At 36.8% G+C, this 13,482-nt stretch overlaps 1 protein-coding gene across 1 annotated transcript in view; it reads left to right on the plus strand.

Moving 5' to 3' along the window:
- The first annotated feature begins 6,506 nt into the window (after positions 1 to 6,506).
- The window catches only part of LOC101895129 (protein rhomboid-like), a 114,148-nt gene continuing 107,172 nt past the window's right edge, over positions 6,507 to 13,482 (plus strand). Inside the window, exons 1-2 of the mRNA XM_020035463.2 lie at positions 6,507 to 6,648; positions 12,842 to 13,107. The gene's annotated coding sequence lies outside the window, so the exon portion shown is untranslated. The remainder of the gene's footprint in view (positions 6,649 to 12,841; positions 13,108 to 13,482) is intronic.

Raw genomic sequence — 13,482 nt, forward strand, 5'->3', positions numbered from 1 at the left:
AAATGATTTGTGCAAAATTCCATACTATTCGGACTGATATTACACGTTTGGTGCACAATAAAAGCAAATCGGACGAGATATATATGGGAGCCATATCTAAATTTTGACCGATTATCTCCAATTTCTATAGGGTTCGTCCTTGGGCCAAACAAATGATTTGTGCAAAATTCCATACTATTCGGACTGATATTACACGTTTGGTGCACAATAAAAGGCAAATCGGACGAATATATATATGGGAGCTATATCTTAATTTTGACCGATTATCTCCAATTTCAATAGGGTTCGTCCTTGGGCCGAACAAATGATCTGTGAAAAATTTCATCTGGATCGGGCAATAAATGCGATCTGTACATTGTTTACAAAAATACATGGACAGACGGACGGACGGACGGACGGACAGACGGACGGACGGACATGCATAAATCGACTCAGAATGTGATTCTATGCAAATCATCAAAAGGAACTATGGGTCTATCTCGTTCCTTTTGCCTGTTACAAACAAATGCACAAAGACATAATACCCTGACCACCTTGTGGTGTAGGTTATAAAGAGAGTAGGTTAAGCCGACCGAACTTTGAAAGCCCTCCATGACTTGGAAAAAATTGCAATTTTTCAAAAACAAAAAAAAAAAAATGCTTAAAACACTGCAAAAATCACAAAAACAGGGAATATAGGGAGTTAACGTTACACAATTCATAAAATACCGAATATCTGGAGGTTCAGTTATGTGGGGGCTATACCAAAATGTGGACCTATATAAGCCATTTTCAATACCAAAAGTCCTTATACCCACCTGAGAGAAATTTTATCAATCTACTTCAGTTCCTTCGGAAGCTAGAGTTCGTTCCACAAACGGACAGTCAAACGGACGGACATCGCTAAATCGACATAGAATTTTACAAACGGAATGACAATCATAATGTACCCTCCATAATATGGTTGAGGGTATAACAATTGAAGATGAATATGTGGTTATACGCATAGAAATATATTCAGCTAATTTAAATTTTATCAGCAATAGATGTAAAGGACAAATATTAAAATTTATATTATTCGGAGTGTTCTGGACTAAATATGTATATCAAAGCTATTAACAAAAATGTATCTCGATTAGAAAAATAAGTCACGTTTTACATAAAACCAAAAATACCAGTAGCATAGCAACAAAAAAACACCATTTTATGGACCCCTTCTGAATTCTGTGGAATGTGAAATCCAAACAAAGGCAAATTCTTGGTGGAAAATTGAATTTTGTGTTTTGTCAGAGTTTGTTGGGTGTTCGTGCGTGTGTTTGAACAAGTGATTAAACTTTCTTGAACTACTTTTCAAGTGAATTCCAATAAATTATAATCGATTGCTGTGGATAACTGAGAAATTACGACCGCAACAATAGCATCGGCAGGCAGGCTGGCTGGCTGGCTGGCTGGCTGTGGCCACGACAACAGCAACAGCAACGGCAACATCAACATCAGCTGCAATTGTAACCTGCAACAGCAGCAACTAACGGAGTATCTCAGAAATTCCACCATAAAATATGTGCAATTGATTACATCACTTGTTCGGCATAAAGAAGTCGGGAAGAAGGAGAACGCAAAGCGTAAAACATGTTATAGAAACAGCTGCTCCTGCTTTTTATGTGAACGGATGACTGCCTGGTGTTGCTTTGCGGCAGCTTTGCCCCCAAAACACACTCGCTCTCATACTCACGTAGTTAGAAAAAAATAAAACGAATTACAAGCATAGCGTTTTCTTCTGCAGCCAGTAAGTGCTGCAGTTATACTAAGTGTCATGACCAGGTCTCCGATTTGCATACTGAGCATGAATATCTGCAACAGCCAATACAAACAACAACCACAAATGCAAAAGAAAAACTAATTCATAGTTTAGAAGATTATTATTGCCATTTTCTTGAATTCCAATATCTTCTATAAAAATTCTATTTAAGTGTACTCATGTGAATAAAAAGGAGCATATTCTAATTCATAGTAGATGATATTATACAATATGCGAACTTATTATGCTCAAACGTGACATTTTTATACCCTCCTCAAATATTCATAATAGACCCAACAAAGCATATATATCTGGATCAGCGTAAAATTCTAAGATAATCTTAAGATGTCCGTCTGTTTGTCTGTTGTAATCACGCTATCTTCGAACGAATTGAGATAGAAGGCTAAAATTTGCATACATGCATAGTTTACCAGTTGGATTAAGTTCCAGATTAAGTGCGTAAATAGACCATGTCGGTCCACGTTTTCGTACAGCCCCGTATAACAGTATCTCCCGATATTCAGTATTTTGATGGTTTCAGCAACATTACTCACCGGAATCGTTTCAAATTTTATTCTGAAAGATTCTAAAGGGTACTACAACCTATGGCAAAAAATTTTGTATGCAGGTTCAGACCTTCGTATAGCTCCCATAACGGTACCTCCCGATATTCGGTATTTTCATGATTTTAGCGAAATTATTTACCGGATTTATTTCGAATGTCGTATTTGAAGTTCGTAATGGTCACTACAGCCTATGACAAAATATTTCGTTGCAGGTCCGCGTCTTCGTATAATCCCCATATAACGGTTTAGATTTAAGCGGTAGTTTTCGAAATTTTTGAAATATTTCAATTTCCTTCAAAATGGTGGAAGGTATTAAATGTTCGGCCCGGTCGAACTTAGCGGCGTTTTTACTTATTTTTATATAAAAATCTAAACCGATCTCAATAAAATTTGGCAGAGGTATTGTTGAGCAGTATCATTGTTGAGGAGTGAATATTACCAATAGTACCATTCTTGTGGAGTGCATATCCGTCGTGTGAGGGATTTTTAACCCCAAATCGGATGATACATATGTATGGGAGCTTTAGCTATATCTGAACCGATTTTTAACAAATTTAATGTACTTATTTCTAGACCGAATTTGGTCTGATGTGCCAAAATTCAGGCAATTTGGACTGATATTGGCCATTCAGTACGCAAATAACTCGAAATCGGATAACGTTATATGGGATATATATCCAAACCTGTATCGATCTTGATAACATTTGATAGAGTTATTTTTGAGCTCTATAATTTATATAGTACCAAATATAATTTTTGTGGAGTACATATTACACATGAGAGGGACTTAAAACTCCAGATCGGTTGAGACATATATGTGGGAGCTAAAGCTATATCTCAACCGATTTTCGAAGCTTGCAGATTTCATGTACTTGCTTCCAGACTGGATTCGGTCGGATGTGCAAAAATTCAGGTCATTTGGACTGATTTTGGCCATTTTGGGACAATTAACCCGAAATCGGTTGAAGATAAATGGGAGCTACATCAAAATGTGAACCGATTCTCACTAATTTCAGTAAGGACAAAAAATGTTGTTTGAAAATTTTCATCTCATTCGAATAATAAATGTGACTTCCATTTTGTTCACAAAAATAAATGGACAGACGAACAGATGGACTGAAAGTGATTCTATAAAGATCCTCAAAAGTAACTCTGAGTCTATCTCACTTCCTTCTTCAAGTTGCAAACCAATGTACAAAAAATTAATACCCTTACCACTATGTGGTGTAGGGTATAAAAGAAAATCCGTTGAAAAGTACAGCTAAATCATGAAAATACCGAATATCGTTATTCTTGGGGCCTGTACGAAGACATGGACCTGTATATTTAATTTTTGTCATAGGTCATTACGATATTCACGTACGAAACTTGAAAAAATTCGGTGAATAATGTCGAATATAGGGAGGTATCAAAATACCGAATATAGGGAGGTACAGTTATATGGGGCTATACGAAAACCTCGACCTGCATAGAAATTTTCTGTCACAGGCTGTTATACCCGTTAATAACAGCAAGTACGAAATTTGAAACAATTCTTGTAAAATGTCGCAAAAATAATCAAAATACGGAATGCAGGGAGAATACCGTAATATGGAGGCTATACGAATACGTTTACAAGTATGAACAATTTTCTGCCATGGGATATAGTACCAATTGGGAGCTTAAAAGTCCATATTTGAAACATTTCCCGCGAAAAGTGTGACACAAATTATCAAAACGCCGAATATCTGGAGGTACAGTTATATGAGAACTATACCAAAACTTAGACCGATTTTGACGGTTCTATGCGAGGATGTTTCTTACTTTATGGAAATACATGCTGCCAATTTAGAGCAAATTCAGGTTAATATTATCACTAAAACTCTAAAACAACCTCAAATCTGTCGATACAGTTATATGGGGGCAATACCAAAACGTGGACCTATATAGCCCATTTTCCATACCAAAAGTCCTGAGTAAAATTTTATTAACCTACTTCATTTCCTTAGGAAGGTATAGTGATTTCCACTAAATACTAAACTACAGGGTTGCCCATATTCGACGGACCCATCTGGCAACGCCATAACTTTTGACAGAGATGTCACATCGCTTAATGACATACCGCGTTTGAAGCGTCAGTCCAAGCAGATTTTTACCATGAACCAATACACGCCACGCGAGCGCTCTGAAATTTACATTCAACAGAAGAAGTCAATTGTGAAAACACAACGTGCTTTTAAAACATTAAAAAATGTGAGAAGTGCGCCTTCTAAGAACACCATTAAGCGTTTATACGAAAAATTTTCGACTGGTAAGGCTCTTTCTAATCCGAAGAGGCCATATAAAAGTCGACCAAGGCGATAGGCCGAGAATATCGCTGCCGTACGAGCCAGTGTTGAGAGGTCCCCAAGATCATACCAAAAACGCCGTTCTCAGCAGTTGGGCATGGCTCGGTCCACTTTATAACGGATTATTCGCATTGATTTGCATTTGTTCCCGTACAAAATTCAATTGACGCAAAGAATGTTGCCTGCGGACAAGCCTCGTCGATTGGAATGGGCCCAAAAAAAATTTCAAAATTCATTGTGGTGTAGGGTATCATATATACGGCCAGTCCATCTTTTTTGGAAAGTCCTGTACGTTTGCATATGTTTTCCCTTATGTGGTATAGTGTGGGGGAGTTTACGGCATTCAGTGTGAAATCGACGGAGCTAATTGCGCTCACTTGGCCCACAGCCTTATCAGAGATATTTTTCGAGTGATTTATTTCGATCACCACACATATAGTGAGTTGTTGCAAAAGCTACGATGCCCTGGAAAAATTATCATCTGTTGGATGATCTGGGCTTAAGAGCTGCTCACCTCCCATATTTGTCAGGCTGTTCATATTCAACTTTCACGAATATCACGAATCTTATATTTTGAGGGCGGTTAACTGTATCAGTTGCATATTTAAGCGTAAAGGAGGCAGTGAGGGTCAATTTTTTGGAAGTTGACGAATACACTCAGAGATGCTCTGCTACAGAAAACATTAATATAACTCCTGTACATTTGTAACCCGCCCCGAAGAAATACCAACCCATACCATTACATCTTCCATTCAATGGCAAGTCATGTTTGTTGGAGTAAACAAATTCGGACTTTAGAAAATATTGTGTTGAAACTCAATTCTGGGTGTTCTTAGCATTGTTCTTACCTATTTCAGATGTTATTATTTATTTATTTATTTTTTTGCAATCAAAGAGAATTTATAATAAGGAAACAATAATAAATCTTGCAACGTAAACGCTTCCCATTGTTACCTCCTCCATCCAGTCGGAAAGTATTTTTATCACAACAAAGGCAGACATCCATACACTTTCATTTTCATTTGGCTGTGCAACGAAAGTGGTAGACAGATATAATGACACTTGCGCCACTCAAAATCCCGATGGGGGGTTGAGACTGACCACAAACGAAACGGTAAAACTTGCAGCCTGCATTTGGTGGCAATGGTGATGGTGGTGGTGCTGCTGCTGTTGTAGCCGGTGTCAGTGGCCAAATACAGTTGTTGGTGTTCGATGCAGTATTTTGCCTCTACGTTGCAATGGCAACACAAAATTGAACTCACCTTTCTGCGCAAGAAACAAAACAAGCAACAATAACAAAAGGGAAATAAAAAAGGGAGAGGACAATTTTTGTTCGTTCGTCCCCATAAACTGGCTTTTATTGGCAGTCAACAAACAACAGTGAGTACGTCAAAAGCTCACATAACCTTTTGAACAAAACTAACAACCAAGCAACAAACAACAACAAAAAACACAACATATAAAGAGGAAGAAACACAACAGGAGCCAACTAACAGAACAGCAAGAGAACCCAGAACTAACAAAAAATACAAAGAAGCAGCAACAAAAAAGCTAAATAAATACTGCACAAGTGCCAGTTGGAAACTTGGCGAATCTATAAAAGTATTTGCTCGCCTAAAAAACGAGCTCAGTTGCGAACGGTACTTTGAAAAAAGCGTGTTTTATGGCAAACGAATAAATAACTGAATGCACTTTGCACTGAAGGGTTCATTTGGTTGCCATAACACAGACAAACAAACAAACGCGAGAGCGCACACGTACACATAAACAATACTCATACGCACTCTATTACACACACACACACACCTGTGCAGGCATATTTCATAACAAAAAGTGAGCAAAACAAAATAACACGAATAACGTAAACGTAATACGGTCTAGCGTTAAAAACATATGGCCGAAATGTAAAAGCCGGTGCCGGGACAAGTGTTAGTGTTGGTGCGGCTATATATTGTTAAGCGTGGCGAACATCTGAGCGGTATATAAAAAAAAAAAAACAAAAAATAATACCTACTGAAAAAATAATAATGAATGATATTTAATATGATCAGGAGATAAAAATGTGAATTTAGTTTTTTTTATCCAACCATTGGATGCGGCCTTGCGGTAAAGCCCTTTGTTTGCCGGTTCTTTCAGTTTTTTTTTTTCAAAACATCCACAGCAGGCGGTTGCAAATAATTGCTGAAATAGTATTTGTTTTTTCAACATTTGGTTTGCCTTGGAAGTGAAGGGAAGACATTCAGATGAACGAAATTACATATCTACGTACTGTGCGACAGTGTTTATCTGTGGACGACTTTTTTTTATCTGTGAATGCGTTTCGTAAAAAAGTCATATGTGTTTGAAGTGAAGTGGAAATATTTAGAACTGAGTGTCTGAAAAATATTTGAGGACATCTGTCATACAATAATAACAACAACAAAATATAAATAAACAAAACTGTGCGACAGAAAAGCGTATCAGAAACACTTTACAAACTGACGCGTGCTGTGCGTCCGTGTTGTGAATATCTAGCTATCAGATGTGCTAATGCGAAATATATGTCAAAATTTATATATAAAGGGAAACAAGTACAGTGGTCTCAGTTGAAACTGAGGCTAGAACTTGCATCAAATAATACTCTGGCAGTCCTCGAGATACATAATAAGTGTGTCTGCGGATGAATTTTATCCGTTTATGCAATAATAAGTTCAATAAATGAGAATAGTTGCAGAGAGTTTTTATATCTTCAACCATATGGCTAGGTTGGGTAGAAATAACGGTTTTATACCCTAGGTCTCTTTGAACCAAATCCGTTTTGGGACGCTTGGAGTCGATATAGCGATGTCCGTCCGTCCGTCTGTCTGGCAGGATGGTGCGCACGATAACTCTCGAAAGGGAGTATCCGATTTGGTCCAAACATCGTAATATTATTATCAAACTTAGATCGAGTTCGGATATGGGAAATATCGGTCCACTCCTTCTGGCACCTCCCCACAAAAGGTCGAAATTTTAAAAAAGTAAAATAGTATCAATTGATTTTGAAGACAGATCTATACCTCCAGAGGGGGAGGTTCCGAAGCAGTTGGCCAATATTGACTGCAACGTGCCCAATTTTGTCGATATCGACTACTTCCTATAATTTATTCAAAATTTCTGGAAAATGTGGAAATATGCTTGAGGTAATAGATATAGCGGACCGACATTCCATTTTCATTCTTCATCTAATACAGATCAAAATTTTGATATATGAAACATTTGAAGGAAATCCAAGGAAGGATATCCAATTTTGTGCGAAATCATTAATTTCAATAAAATCCATATTCATCGTAGATTTCTGGTTAAGGGTAATACTTAGATATATCAAGTTGTAAATAATCGCCGACTTGTTTCCCAAGTTACGACAGATATAAGTACTGGAATTTGTGACAGATACATATAATCTTCACAACAGATCTTGTGTTAGCAAAAATATTTGGATGTGTGAAATTTGAAGAGAAAATTGAAGAGATTTGTTTTTCAAAGTCTTGAACCCTAGGTACCAGAAGAAATGGTCCGATTTCCACCATCATTATAACATATTTCGTGCCAAAGGTGACCAATTCGAACAAATCTAAACTTATTCTAAAATTTGATGCCATTTCTGACATTTTTTGCTTTCATTCAATAAAATTGAAAAAAAAAAAAAAAAAATAATAAATAAATAAAATGTATGGCTTTTGACTTTGTTGCAGTTTTTATCTCACCCTGCATATGGGGGCTATTGTACTTGAATTCAGTCCATTTGGGCTGATATTAGGCATTTGGTGCACAACAAACCTGATATGGGATAAAGGAATATGTGAGCTATATCCTAATCTGATAAAATTTGGCATAGATTATTGAGCTCCATAAGGCTTCCGGTACCGAATATCATTCTTGTGGAGGTCATATTACGTACGTGAGGGACTTAAAACCCCAAATCGGATGAAACATATGTATGGGAGCTCGGATCGGAGGTAAATTGGATTTGCCATTCCGTTTGCAACATCACGAAATATCGTCCCATAAACTAAGGGGAGTATTTTGGATATACACTGGTGGCCAAAACTAAAGCAACTGAATTTACAAGGAGAATGAATGCCCTGTAACTTTTTCAAAAATTAAGAAAATGAGAAAGTTTTTCTTGTTTTAAATTAGGTACTTTATTCACTTTTTAAAAACCTAAAACATAAAACCAAAATTCATTTTTATGTAAAAAATTATGTTTGGTAAAGTCAATAACCCGATTTTGGCTTGGACAAAACAAAAGCAACTCTGTGGTACATTCATATAACCGCTGCAATTTCAGTGGTTTTTACTGTGATATTTATCGCTTTTTGCTTCCTTCGACAATTTCGCTTGTCATAAATCCTTTTTGAGAAGTTTTTTACAACAGTATATGTTTTTCTTTTCGTTTTTAAGTACTGCCAAAAAAAATTTAAAAATGGCTAGAAACAAATACTGACCTGAATAAAACAGCAAATTATCAGTGATTATCAAAACAACATATCACAGAAAATGATTTCCGAGAAATATTTCATAAATATTTATGTGATTTCATAATTACGTCTGTGCACTAGGTCGGTTTTTTGAAACTGGATCAGTAGTAACAGTCCATAACGGATGAAGGCCGTGAAGAACTTCAGCCCATACTAATCCACAAATTGTGAGAGAAATAAAAAACAACTATTTAAGAGTTCAACAGGATTGGTGAGAGAGCAATCATTGGATATAAGCTCGAGATCAGTGCGTAGACGAGTAGTGGCAGCTGGTCTGCGTGCCCGTAAGACATCAAAAAACCATTTATATCTGAAAAAATCAAAAAGGCTTTCGGAAACGATAATATTAAGTGGAATCAAGCTCAATGGAAAAAACATTATTTCTGGGATGAGTCTACGTTTAATATTAAAGGCTCAGACGTGAAAAATTTTACGGTGAGAAGACCAAAAAATGAAGGACTCAAGCCGCAGTGTTGCAAAGGTACAGTGAAGCATGGGGGAGGGTCAAAAATGGCGTGGCGCTATTTTTCTTTCTATGGACTTGGGTCTATCCATAAAATAAAGGAAGTTGTGGATCCGTTTGTTTACAAAGATGTGTTAGACATCACGTTGTTCCCTTACGCTGAGTAAAATATTGGGCTGATTTGTGTGTTTCAGCATGACAATGATCCCAAACTTGTATCAAAACTTGTCAAATATTGGTTGCGGGAGTCAAAAATTCATGTTTTGTTATGACCGGCACAATCACCTGACCTAAACTCCTTAGAAAGCCTTTGGAGTATCGTAGATAGGAAGATCAAGAGAGATTCGGAAATAAATAAGCACAACATTTTCTAAAGAATTCGGGGTGCCTGGGAAAGCACACCCAAGGATCAAATTGAGCGTGTTATAGATTCAATGCCTCGTAGGTGTGCAGCTGCTATCAAAAATACTGGTTATGTTATCGACTACTTGCCAAAATTTAATTATTTTAAAATAAACAAGTTAAAAAGTATCAGTCGGTATTGCCGCAAGAGATATACCCTCAGCCTATGTTCGATTATCTAAATATATTTTGACTAGTGTTAAGGTTATTCAAACGTTTGACCCTCTATGGAGCAGATCCCGAAGGAATGGGCCAATATTGCCAATTTCCTATCGGACCCAAAATATGATATAAATATTTCGACAGATGTGCCAAGTCTAAATGAATCGGATGTTAATTTGGCGATTTATGAGCTTCATGGGTACTCAAAATTTCAATATTTTGTGGGGGGAGGTACTTGATGGAGTGGACCGATATTGTCCATTTTCACACCTGTCCTAGCACTGTTGCAAATATTAGGATTCGCAAAGTCGGAGCAAATTCGGATTAGTCTTTCTCTTTCTGTGCAATTTTTTTTTTTTTTTTTGAAAATTTCGACCTTTTGTGGGGGAGGTACCAGAAGGAGTGGGCCGATATTGTTCATCTTAACACCAGACCTGGGTTAATATAAATATGGGATGTGTGAAATTTGAAGACAATCGGACTCTTACATAACATTTTATGAGAGTTGTAATTATTCAAAATTTTGACCATTTGTGGGGAGGTACTTGATGGAGTGGACCGATATTGCCCATTTTCACACCTGACCTAGCACTGACGCAAATATTAGGATTTGCAAAGTTGGAGCAAATTCGGATTATCCTTTCTCTTCCTGTGCAAAAATATATTTTTGAAAATTTCGACCTTTTGTGGGGGAGGTACCAGAAGGAGTGGGCCGATATTATTCATCTTAACACCAGACCTTGGGTTAATATAAATATTGGGATGTGTGAAATTTGAAGACAATCGGACTCTTACATAACATTTTATGAGAGTTGTAATTATTCAAAATTTGACCATTTGTGGGGGAGGTACTTGATGGAGTGGACCGATATTGCCTATTTTCACACCTGACCTAGCACTGACGCAAATATTAGGATTTGCAAAGTTGGAGCAAATTCGGATTATCCTTTCTCTTCCTGTGCAAAAAATATATTTTTTGAAAATTTCGACCTTTTGTGGGGGAGGTACCAGAAGGAGTGGACCGATATTGCCCATCTCCGAACTCGATCTAAGTTTGACAAAAATATTACGTTGTAGCTAATTTGGACCAAATCGGATACTCCCTTCGAGAGTTATCGTGCGCACCAGCCAGCCAGACAGACAGACAGACGGACGGACGGACGGACGGACATCGCTAGATCGACTCCAAATGTTCTGAAACGGATTGGTCCAAAGAGACCTAGGGTCTAAAACCGTTATTTCGACTAGGCACGTTTTGGCCGTATCAAATGATATATACCCTCTGTAGCCATATGGCTGAGGGTTATAAAATCAAAAGTTGCTTTAGTTTTGACCAAGCAAAAATTGGGTCATTTTAGTTTTCCACATATTATTTTTCGTTCAAACTTATTTTTGTATTTTTATTTTTAGTTTCTTGAAAGGGAATTAAACCCCTCATTTAAAACTGGAAAAATAATTACGATTTGTTGTTTTTGTAAAAGTTACAGGACATTTATTGTCTTTGCGATTTAAGTTGCTTTAGTTTGGCCACCAGTGTATTTACATAGAATACGCGAAATTATTTCAAAATGAATTTCTGCCTATGCCGCTGCGTAAAGTGTATGCGTATATTATTAATCTGTCTCATTTGACATTTTTATACCCTCCACCATACCCTCCATATTAAGTTTGTCATTTCGTTTGTAACACCTCGAAATATACATTTAAGATCAGCATAAAATTCTATATCGATTTACGTCTGTGGAAATCACTCTAGCTTCCGAACGAAATGAAGTAGGTTAATAGAATTTTACTCAAATGTCTGCAGGACTTTTGGTATTGAAAATGGGCCATGTAGGTCCACGTTTTGATATAGCCCCCATATAATGGTAACTCTCTTTTTCGGTATTTGGTGATTTAATATACATTATTCACCGGAAATGTTTCAAATTTGGTATTCAAAATTTGCAATGGATAGTACAGCCTAAGACAAAAAAAAAAAAAAAAAAATTCTGTGCAGGTCCATGTCTTCGTATAGCCCCCATATAAAGGTACCCCCCGATATTCGGTATGTTGATGATTTTAGCGATATTATATACCGGAATTGTTTCAAATTTGATATTTGAAGTTCGTAAGGAATACTAGAGCCTAAGACAGAAAATCGCAGTTCCACGTCTTCGTATAGCCCCATATAACGGTATCTCCCGATATTAATTTTTAGATGATTTTAGCGACATTATTCACCGGAATTGTTTCATATTTGATATTTGAAGTTCGTAATGGGTACTGCAGCCTGCGACAGAAAATTATCTGCGCAGGTCCACGTCTTTGTATATCATCCATATAATGGTACCTTCCTATTTCGGAATTTTGATGATTTTAGCTACATTATTTTCTTTTCAAGTTTCGCATTCAAATGCATAGGCAGGTCCACGTCGTCGTATAGACCCTAAGATAATTGTTATATTCGGTATTTTTAAGATTTTAACAGATTTTAATTTTTCGTTGCAATTCGTTGAATTGTCGAGCATTTTCCCATTTACTGCTCTCTCTCCCCAAACTTGCGTTACGTAAATTTGGATTATTTACAAACCAAATACAAACTATGTAGGCCATTGGTTTTCTATATATTTATTATCAATTCACAATTTTCGTTTCTATTTCAGAAGACATAGAGGCGCTGTTGTCAGGAAAGAAAAAAAAAAACGTCTGCACATCTAAAACCGTCAAATACATCGTCATACTAAGTTGCCACAAAGAGATACAGACACTGATTCGCCGTGTTGCAATTGCAGATAGAAAGACAATTTGTTTATTTTGGATATCAAGAGTGAAAACATTTTGCCGTCAATGTCACAAGAAATGTCGTCAGCAACAGCATCAAAATTGGATGAAGCACCAGTTCGAAATGACAAAAGCTGCAACAATGTTGGTAAGTGAAATGCTTATGAATTAAATGGAATTATAAGATATTGGATGTAATTATATCTGGCTATTTAGGTACATGCAGACAAATGCATAAATAGGTTTAATTGATTGATATCAGTTTATTTGAAATATTTTGAGCTATGATTTAATACCCTACCTCTTTGTGTAATTGTTTGTAACATGGAGAAGGAAGCGAGATAGACCCATAGTCACTTTTGAGGATCTCCGTAGAATCACTTTCTGAGTTGATTTATGCATGTCAGTCCGTCCGTCTGTCCCAAGGACGAACCCTATTGAAATTGGGGATAATCGGTAAAAATTTAGATATAGCTCCCATATATATCTTCGTCCGATTTGCTTTTTATTGTGCACCAAAAGT

Source organism: Musca domestica, unplaced genomic scaffold (assembly GCF_030504385.1).
Source record: "Musca domestica strain aabys unplaced genomic scaffold, Musca_domestica.polishedcontigs.V.1.1 9, whole genome shotgun sequence".
NCBI classification, from domain to species: Eukaryota; Metazoa; Arthropoda; class Insecta; order Diptera; family Muscidae; genus Musca; species Musca domestica.